The sequence below is a fragment of the Garra rufa genome, chromosome 19 (genome assembly GCF_049309525.1).
Source record: "Garra rufa chromosome 19, GarRuf1.0, whole genome shotgun sequence".
In the NCBI taxonomy this organism is placed as follows: domain Eukaryota; kingdom Metazoa; phylum Chordata; class Actinopteri; order Cypriniformes; family Cyprinidae; genus Garra; species Garra rufa.
In genome coordinates, this window is record NC_133379.1 from 29623874 (window position 1) to 29634208 (window position 10335).

The 10335-nt window shown below is 39.7% G+C and overlaps 1 long non-coding RNA gene across 1 annotated transcript; it reads right to left on the reverse strand.

Annotated features, from left to right (window-relative positions):
• Positions 1-370: 370 nt before the first annotated feature.
• On the reverse strand, positions 371-2255 carry LOC141291920 (uncharacterized). Its single transcript, XR_012340418.1, has 6 exons — positions 2073-2255; positions 1511-1576; positions 1048-1164; positions 843-920; positions 525-758; positions 371-440 (listed from the first exon to the last, which is right to left on the reverse strand). It is a non-coding gene; the product is annotated as an uncharacterized lncRNA (long non-coding RNA).
• Positions 2256-10335: the final 8080 nt, after the last annotated feature.

A 10335-nucleotide genomic window follows, 5' to 3' on the forward strand; every position in this document is an offset into this window, starting at 1 on the left:
CTGCAGCATGACAGTAAAGACAACAAATGTTCAATATATAGGCAACACACATATAAGGGACTCAATACAGGTAGAGAACAATATGGTAAATAGTATGCTATACAGAGATCATGAAATTAAAACAATCACAGTACGCATACCTTTGCAGCGCAGTGTGGAATGAATTAGTGCAAACAGAATGTCATGGTGCAGAATAATAGTGAGTTAGAGTCCAGACAGTGCATCTATTAGAGTGCTGTGCATATGAGCTGGATGTGCTGTGTATTGTTTCTGGTACAAGTTCAGTGCAGTCTAATTGCCTGTGGAAAAATGTGTCTGCTGGTGCAGGTTCTGCAATAACTTCTGCCTGATGGTAACGATGAGAACAATCCATGGCTCTGGTGGCTGGAGTCTCTGATGGTCCTCTGTGCTTTCCTCACACACCAACTGATGTAAATATCCTGGAGGGACATAACATGTATTTAGGGTGTTGTAAATCAATAAACAATATATATTTTTATTTTTAATTGTTGCATTGGACTTACCATTGATTCTTGTTGGAGATATGGGCCAAAAGGATCCCTTCACAACTATTTTGCAGTTGTTCAGTTGAAACAACTGAGTAAACAGTGAAGTTTACTTTTATGGACCGTAACATCTGAGCTGTCACAGTAGAGTTGTTCAGGAATGCAGTCTTCATCGCAGTTAACTGGTGGTTTCAGGCTGCAATGCTGCATCTGGTGGCCATTGAATTGATATCGTCAACTGCCTTCATCCTCCTTCAAACAAACAGACAAAACAATAAGTCAACAATATTTCCAGAGAAATAGTGTTGATGAATAGGTGCAGGTGTCAGTACTCACCATATTTGGCCAATCCTGCCCAAATTCCAGATAATGGAATTGGAGATGATAGCACAGTTGATATGCCAATTCTAGGAGCTATAAAAAAAGAAGTGCATGTGAAAATGGTAACTGCTGTCTTTTGAGAGATTAACATCAATTGCTATACCCCATATAACCCTAGCCCATGTAACTACATTGCTTGATGTATTGCATACATACATACCAGTGGAAATGTGCAACTTTTCAGCTCTGTGTTTGGGCACAAGAAGACCATGTTCATTCCTCATTCATCAGGACTGGCTTGCTGGGACTGATTTTCTTTGCATTTTTTGGTCTTCAGCTTTAAAACAAAACAATATTTATTGACCCAATTTTTACTTATTATTGTTGTTTAAACATAAATTAAGCAGTTATAATTATATACTTCAAGCTCAAGTTCCCTGGCAACTCTAGCAGGCTCCTGAGTTCATCTGTATACATTTCTATTCAGAGTCTGAGAAAAGGCCATCTTGCAAACTCTAAGCTTCTATTTTTCAACAGAGCACAAAATAATGTGTTAAGTGAGGGAGTAAAGAAATAAGATGAAGAGAAATAGGCAGAATTGTGTAAGTTTAACAAAATGAGAAAGCAGCATTAGAAAAAAAAAAACAATTATTTAACAGCAAACTAAAATGAAATATAATTACCTGCTGATGGTTTTGTTGTAAGCAGTTTAAAGGCCTCTTCACACCAAGGATGAGTCCACACCACAGCTATTTGACATAAAATGACACAGAAACAATATGGTTGGAATCTCTTTCAGAACAGATTTTTCCAGATTCCAAAACATTGACAGCCAATCAAAATCCACCACACTATAAATAGCCTGAGCATTTAAATGCAGACAACATAACTGCAGCACACGCTTATAATAAAAAAAAAAAATGTTATTTTCTGTTAGTGTGTTAGTCATTATAATTCTTGCTCTTGGTGTGAACAGCTTTAAGTGATCTGATTTGGCCAAATTAACTGAAGGTCTGATTTCTCACATGACAAGTTAGAGATAGGAGCGAGTGTTGACTAGAAGAGAAAAAAATAAAATAAAAATCAGTAGACATGCAAGGCTTGGTAAATTGTATTAGTTATTAATATTTCGACATGACACTTTGTTGGTTGTTCTTTCTGATGGGGCTGTAGGGTATGTAAAGATGCTGCACAATTTAACTACAGTACAGTTCAGTCAAGGTGCTCAGACCAACATTGACATACCATTGGAATGTTTGCCTTTGCTTTTGGTCTTTTCCATAAATGCACAACATGGCCCAATTCAAATCCCATGACAGGCCTTCCTTTGGTCTTCCCTTTACCCTGAAACAAAGAGAAATACACACATGTTGAGACAATGTGCTAAACAAAATCTGTGACCAAAATATTTGAGAGGAAGGACTGTAAGGAAAGTTATTATTAACACCTAAAATAAGGATGCGTTGATTAAAGCAAATCAGTTATAGCTAAATGTCTTCAACATTACTGTGAAAGATTGAATCATTGAAGGACTTGTTTTTCATCATTGGGAGCTTTGAGTTCAAGTTCCCTGTTCATTCTAGCAGCTTTCTGACAGAATTGGTCAAAATTATGAGATTTTAAAAATGTCATGATAAATCACAGAAAGAGAGAGAGCAAAACTATGTGTAGATTAATTATGGATTACAGTTCATACAGTGATGGCTTTTACCAGAGATGGCTTCTTAAAAGAGCTCCTGGAGTAGGTGATCTGACATAACTGCAAGACAGAAAAAAAAAATACTGAATTATAATTACTTCACAAAAACTTTTTAAAAGTGTGGTAAGCATTGTGGTTACTGTGCTTTACAAATAGTATACCGTAAAATCAAAAAACCATAGTAAGCTTTGTGGTTAGTGTGCATATCCTACAAATACCACAGTAAAACTACGGTTACAGTGGTAAAACCGTAGTAAGCTAGTGGTTAGTGTGCTTATACTACAAATACCACAGTAAAACTACGGTTACAGTGGTAAAACCGTAGTAAGCTAGTGGTTAGTGTGCTTATACTACAAATACCACAGTAAAACTACGGTTACAGTGGTAAAACCGTAGTAAGCTAGTGGTTAGTGTGCTTATACTACAAATACCACAGTAAAACTACGGTTACAGTGGTAAAACCGTAGTAAGCTAGTGGTTAGTGTGCTTATACTACAAATACCACAGTAAAACTACGGTTACAGTGGTAAAACCGTAGTAAGCTAGTGGTTAATGTGCTTATACTACAAATACCACAGTAAAACTACGGTTACAGTGGTAAAACCGTAGTAAGCTAGTGGTTAGTGTGCTTATACTACAAATACCACAGTAAAACTACGGTTACAGTGGTAAAACCGTAGTAAGCTAGTGGTTAGTGTGCTTATACTACAAATACCACAGTAAAACTACGGTTACAGTGGTAAAACCGTAGTAAGCTAGTGGTTAGTGTGCTTATACTACAAATACCACAGTAAGACTACAGTTACAGTGGTAAAACCATAGTAAGCTAGTGGTTAGTGTGCTTATACTACAAATACCACAGTAAAACTACGGTTACAGTGGTAAAACCATAGTAAGCTAGTGGTTAGTGTGCTTATACTACAAATACCACAGTAAAACTACGGTTACAGTGGTAAAACCATAGTAAGCTAGTGGTTAGTGTGCTTATACTACAAATACCACAGTAAGACTACAGTTACAGTGGTAAAACCATAGTAAGCTAGTGGTTAGTGTGCTTATACTACAAATACCACAGTAAGACTACAGTTACAGTGGTAAAACCATAGTAAGCTAGTGGTTAGTGTGCATTTACATGACATTGTCGAGCAACAGTGAACGTTACTATGGTAAAAATATGGTAAATGTGCGGACTTTTTACATGATACGCGATACTAGGCTGGTTGATTTGTAGAGCTGATTTCAGCCACGTGAATATGATTAAAAAAAGTTTTATTTATGTATCGATTTCAAACTGCACGAGTTAGAAGTTAGCTTCGGCTAATCTCAATCGTAGGCTAACTTAGCAGCCGCGCTAACTGTTCCACTAAGCTTCCGTTTTAACACATGACCCCATGCAAGTGATGCAGAAACAGTGAAATAATTAAAATAATGAAAAGATTGTTGCGGTCACTTACCTGCTTGAAGGTGTACACCACGTATCAGGTGAACTGGTCGAACTGAGCCTCGCTGGTGACGTAATTGCTGTAGAAGATTCTGCGTGGTATTTGTACGCAACTGCTCTCATCTGGATGCCTAACCCCCTTTCGTCAAAATCCAAAGATGAGGGATTTGCATTCAAATCTATCGGATGACCCTCTACGGTGCCACGCGACGAAGAGGGGGTACCCTCAACGTCAGCTTATGGACGTGAGGGGAAAATGACCAAACGGCAGTATGTGACGAATAGGGGTGAGACCGTGTTGGTTCCCCAATCATATGACATGTACACACACAGACTCTGTCCACCTGAGTTCACTGGCTGCTGAACATACCAGCTTTTAAATCCTCCATCAAACACTACACTATCCAGAGACCATCTCCAGCTGTTCACATCATCATAGAGACCAATCCAAGCTTTGCCATAGTAAGTCCTGTGTACTGTTTTAATCAGGCTTTTCATTTCCTCCATGTTATCAATGGTGGCCAGATCAGTGTAATTCTGTCTGCAGTATCTCTGAGCTTCAGTCCAGCTCTTAGACTCATTCACAAAGTGATACTGACGGGTGCATGAAGACTGTGTGCAGGTTTCTGTTTAAAATATAAAACAGAGAATCATATTTGATTTTTGACATTCTGCAGAACTACAATGTTAATTAAACTATGAAAATGGGTTTATTTTGAAGATTTTTTAATTTGTAGTAAAAAATTATGAATGAAGTAGAAATGATTAAAATCATAACTGTCTATATTAACATGCTGTTAACAACAGGAAGAACAGCTTTTTCATTATGGAAATTAAAATATGTGGTAAATGATTTTAAAATCTGTAATAATAATAATGAAATCTATACATTTAATAGACAATACAAAAAGATGTATTAGATGAACATAAGTGGTAAAAAAAAAGAGCAAAAATAAACTCACTCTTGTAGCATATAAAAGGCAAGCTGGAAAAGCAGTTCTCATCAGTCCATCTACCTGAATGACTAAATGATACAGCAGTACAGAGTTGCAAACCCCTCTCCCAAAACACATATTGGCCATTATCTGGTTGCTGTTCTGAATAGGGAATGGCTGGTCTCCAGTCTTCATATTTGGTAATCTGACCATTTGACCAAATCCTGTTTCTGTACAGGCCGATCCAGACTTCTCCACCTGCTGTCTCAAGGATCCTTTGGTTCTCAGTCTGATTTCTCACATTGACGAGATCTGTGTAATTTTCTCTGCAGTATCTACGAGCCTCTGACCAGGTTTTCCTGTCATCGATTCTTATATAACTTTGTGTTGCATTCCCTTTACCTGAGATATGAGATAAAAAAACAAATTATACATATGCACAGAAAAACTCACAAAATAATAATAATTATTATTATTATTATTATAATAATAAAAATAATAACAATAATAAAATGTCCTTACCACTATAGCAAATGAACGGCAACATGTTGGCACATGAGATGTCATGCCATTTCCCATCATAATTCATGTAAACACACATCTGGTTCCCCCCACTGTTGTCTGGTTCATGATACCAGTTTCTGAAATTTCTCTCTCCTTCCTGATAGAAATCATCATCTTCCAGTGACCATCTCCAGCTGTTCACATCATCATACAGTCCAATCCAAGCTGAACCATTGTAACTCCCATTAACTGTGTTAATCAGCCTGTTCATTTCCTCCATGTTATCAATGGTGGCCAGATCAGTGTAATTCTGTCTGCAGTATCTCTGAGCTTCAGTCCAGCTCTTAGACTCATTCACAAAGTGATACTGACGGGATGATGTCAAAGATGACACTGTAGAGAAAGGGTAAAATGTTGGCATTTAACATTTTGACAGTCTTAGCCACTACATAGACATCCACTCACCATTGTAGCAAATGAAAGGGAATATATAATGGCAGGATTCGTCAATCCAGTTTCCAGAGTCACTAAATGAGACTACAGTACAGGATCCTGGGGTATCTGGCTGTCCTGTCCTCCAGTTACTGAATAAAGAGTTGCTCTGATCTGACCAAGATCTGGTTCTGTACAGTCCAATCCAGACATAATAATAATAATAATAATAATAATAATAATAATAATAATAATAATAATCATTATTATTATTAAAATTATGAAATAAATACTGTATCTTCTGGATTTCAGTCTCATTCCTGATACTGACGAGGTCTGTGTGATGTTCTCTACAGTATCTCTGAGCTTCAGTCCAGTTTTTGTGCTGGTAAATGTAGTGAATTTTACAGGAGACTCAACTCATTTTAACTTGGTCCACCTAGGGACGCCAATTATGAAGTGAGTTCTGCTTTCGCCCACTAGAAAAGCGAAATAGTGTAGTGATGGGTACTCGCGTCACAGATGACGTTATGATTCTTGGATCACATGTCACTTAATGTGTGGTAATGAGTACATCACATAAGAAAGATTGGTGGGATATCTAGCTTGTAGAACCTCTCACTGTATTATCAACACAAGGAAGACACAAGTGTAATAAAATAAATTTATTAACAAATGATAGACAAGAGTAATCAACTATTAAATGAATACAATAAATGCAAAAGGAATAAAGTGCATAAGATGCATAAAATGTGATTCAGTTGGGTGTTACTATGTCATAGCTATGTTATCTTATGGAAAGATAAACTGTTGCTACTCTGAAACAAATAAGGTGAAGAACCTTATTTTGCATCAAACAAATAAATGAGCTATTATTTGTTATCAACTGCAATCAGCTATACAATATCTAATGTAAATTAGAAAAATCATATACTGATAGTACACAACAATGCCAAGGTCTCTGGAAGAGGATTGGAAGTGATATTTACGTTCTCTGTGGTTGATTGAGCAGTCCGGTAGCGGTGAATTCTTCCACTGGTTGTGCTGGGAGCAGTCAGTGGGAAAAGGAGCAGGAATCCGTTTCGACAGCCTTGAGCATGAAGCGCTGTAGGATGCTGTTCTCCTGGAGCACCAAAGGGTCCTAAGATCTGGAACACGCAGATGTGGCCCTGGTGTAGGTGCTGAAGGCCCTTAGCTTGGAACACGCAAGCAAAGGTACCTGAAGTGAAGGTTTGCTTGCTGGAGCTCAACCTTGTTGCAAATGTCTGTTGGTCTTCTGCCTCTCTGGGCTAGAGACTCAGAACTTGTTCAATCCGCTTTGTCTCTCTCGGATGGAGACTTAGGACGTGCTGCATCTGTTGTTGCCTCGCTGGACGAAGACTCTGAACGTGGAAAATATCTCTTTCTTCACAGACAGAACGTGGTCGTATCTGCTGCTGCCTCAAAGCTGGAGACTTGAAGCGTGGAGCGTCTGTTTCTGTCTCTCTGGACAGTAGGCTCAGAATGGTTGTGTCTGTTATTGTCTCACCCTTGTAGGTCAGACTCAGTACTGGTGTAACTGTTATGTCTTTCCCCGACGGGACTCAGACTCAGTACTTTGTTAGTGCTCTGTTAGTGTCTCACCCTGCTGGGCCTCAGACTCAGAACTTTGTTGCTCTGTTAGTGTCCCTTCCCCTACGGGACTCAGACTCAGAACTTAGTTGCTCTGTTAGTGTCCCTTCCTTCACAGGCCGCAGACTCAGAACTTTGTTGCTCTGTTAGTGTCCCTTCCCCTACGGGACTCAGACTCAGAACTTAGTTGCTCTGTTAGTGTCCCTTCCTTCACAGGCCGCAGACTCAGAACTTAGTGTAACTGTTATGTCTTTCCCCGACGGGACTCAGACTCAGTACAAGGAGTGTCTTTTGGAGAGGTACCTATTATAACTTTCCGATGAGGAGGAGATTGCAATTTGGTGCTTCTCCATTTCCATGCTGTGATTGGCTGGTTCCATCAGAGCGGGGGACATGGGGTAGCCCACCCTTCTTTCCTCTTGTGGAAGTCATTTGCATAGTCCAAACACAAAGTTAAAAAAGGTGTCAATAATGTTTTACTGGTGCATTTCTCATTTTCCAAAACACAATCAGAAAACATTTGGTCATGTAATGAACATATTAAGTCCAAACATGATGGGAAAAGATTGAACTGTCATGCATGCATTCATTTGTCCATTAACAGCTGAGTTTGTGTAAGATGTTGCACTACACATCGCTGTCAGTGAGAATACTTATTTCTCTGAATAAGTATAAGATGTGTGTGTTATGGTTCGCATCAGTTCAAGGTTTGAAAACATAGTTATGAATGGATTTGGATGGATCTTTGTGATCTCTCTTTGTTTCCCCCACTGCGTGCTGCGTCTGGAGATCCTAAGGAATTTTTATGGCCACCACAGGCCAAACCTTAGGAAACAGTATCAAGGTGGGTGAAGGGCAGAAACTGCGTCTTGACCAATAGGAAGTTCTGTTCTTCCTGGGTTTTTGTCCCAAAGGTCTCTTCTTGCCCTCTAAGAGGTGTCTGGCAGTTGTCCTGGCATCCTTATCTGATGGCGTTGGACAGTTTGCTTATGTTAGTCCACCAAGATCCAATCAAAATGTAGCAAACCTTTGTCCACTATTGTGGCCAGGGAGGGGCCCTCGCCATAAACTGGGCCCTGGAATGCGTGGTCCACTACATCCCCCCTGATCGGCTTGATCGAGGACCTGAAGTCGTTGATCTGGGCGATGCACTAAAAGGAACAGCAGGAACAAAACACACACACCTCACCTCCTCCATCTGACCATTGGCATTCAAGTACAATTTGGCTCAATATGTTATATATAGAGCTAAATTAACTAAATGAAAGGGTCATTAGAATCATTTCTAAACAAGTTAGAAGTATTCTAGAGAAGGTTCCTATAGGTGTAAGGAAAAGTTGTCCTAAAGATAATTAAAAGGCTATGTTTAAGATCTCTAAAGGAAGTATCAAGGTAAGAGTAAACATCAAAACTGTTTGGGCAGATTTAGCAGGAAACCAATTCCTTAAATGTCTGGATTGACATAATTTGGTATGGCACTCTTGAAGCTGTAAGCTACGTGCACCTGCAATGTTTACATAGTTCCTTGCAATGCCTGAATAGAGAATCCTCAACTTGTTCGCTTGGTACCACAAATGACAAGATTGTTTATATTGTCTAATTATTGGGAGCAAAGCTCACTCAAATCATAAGTATATATTGCATTAATATACAGACCAATTAATGAGAGTGGTCATGTTGTATGACATTCATTATCCTGGCTACCCAGTGAATGGTGCGGCTCAAGGGGCTGTATATTGACCAGCAGTGGAGGTTGTAAATTTGAGTGTCCTGTCTAAAATCTGCAGCTGCCTCTAGAGGGCTGCCTCACAGGTCCAATCGAACTATACCTCTCTTTGGAAGGATGCCTTATAAGGGAGATTGGTTAGAACTGACAACAACAAATTAGAACAACACTGACTGTGATCTGCAATGTTTTACTTTACATGTGGGAAGTAAACTAGTTGATCAGTAGTCTCATAGGGGCTTGACCCCCCTTTACCTGACATCCAAAGGGATTGTCATGGGCATACAAAATTATAACCTTGTAGGTTATAGACACTGACTGGAAAGTCTAAACTAGAAACAAACTGAAGTGGAAAGTAAAGAACCCTTCTTTGGTTGAAGGTGATGTCTTGTGTGATACAAGGACTGGGTGTCTGCTGACACGGATAGACCTTGTTCAACTATGGGGTACCCCCCTTTCCCCATGTCTCTTGTGCACACTCTGATGTTAGGTGGAGGGGGAGGGGCCCCAACCTGGTTATGCTGAGAAGACCAGGTGTCTGTCAGTGGAGGTATTCTCCTCTGACTTGAGGTCTTTGAGGGCTTTACGAAGTAGGTGCTGGATCTCTGCTAAGTTCTCAGCATCCTTACTATCAGTTCCTCTAGATTTCCTACTTCTGTAATTACTACAATGTTTGTGGCCATTCTCATAGCCATCTCTACCCTTCTTCTGTCTTTGCTCTCTGACCTCCCACTGCCTGCTCTCCTTTCTGGGGGCATGTCTGTGACTGTTATGTCCCCTGTAACCTGAGAACCTAGGGCTCTGGCTGTTCTGCTGGAGATTGCTGGAATGGACAAACCTGTTCCTGGGAAGTTCTGACACTTCCATTTGCAGGGGAGCCTTACAGTCATTTCCTGATTTGAGCACAGATGTGTCTGGCTCTCTGTCTTTCCTGTTTGTGCTTACCCTCTCACTGTCCCATGCTCGCACTGCAAGCTGTCTCAGTTCTCCAGCAGACATACGGTCAACATCTACCAGAAGTATGAGTGGTTTTCTAACAGTTGGGTATAGATTACTCACAAACAAACTCTTAAACATGACATCCTCCTCTGCCCTGGGGTCATCTCTACCAGCAAAATACATTTTCCTCAAGCGCTCATAGTACTCTCTGGGAGACTCAT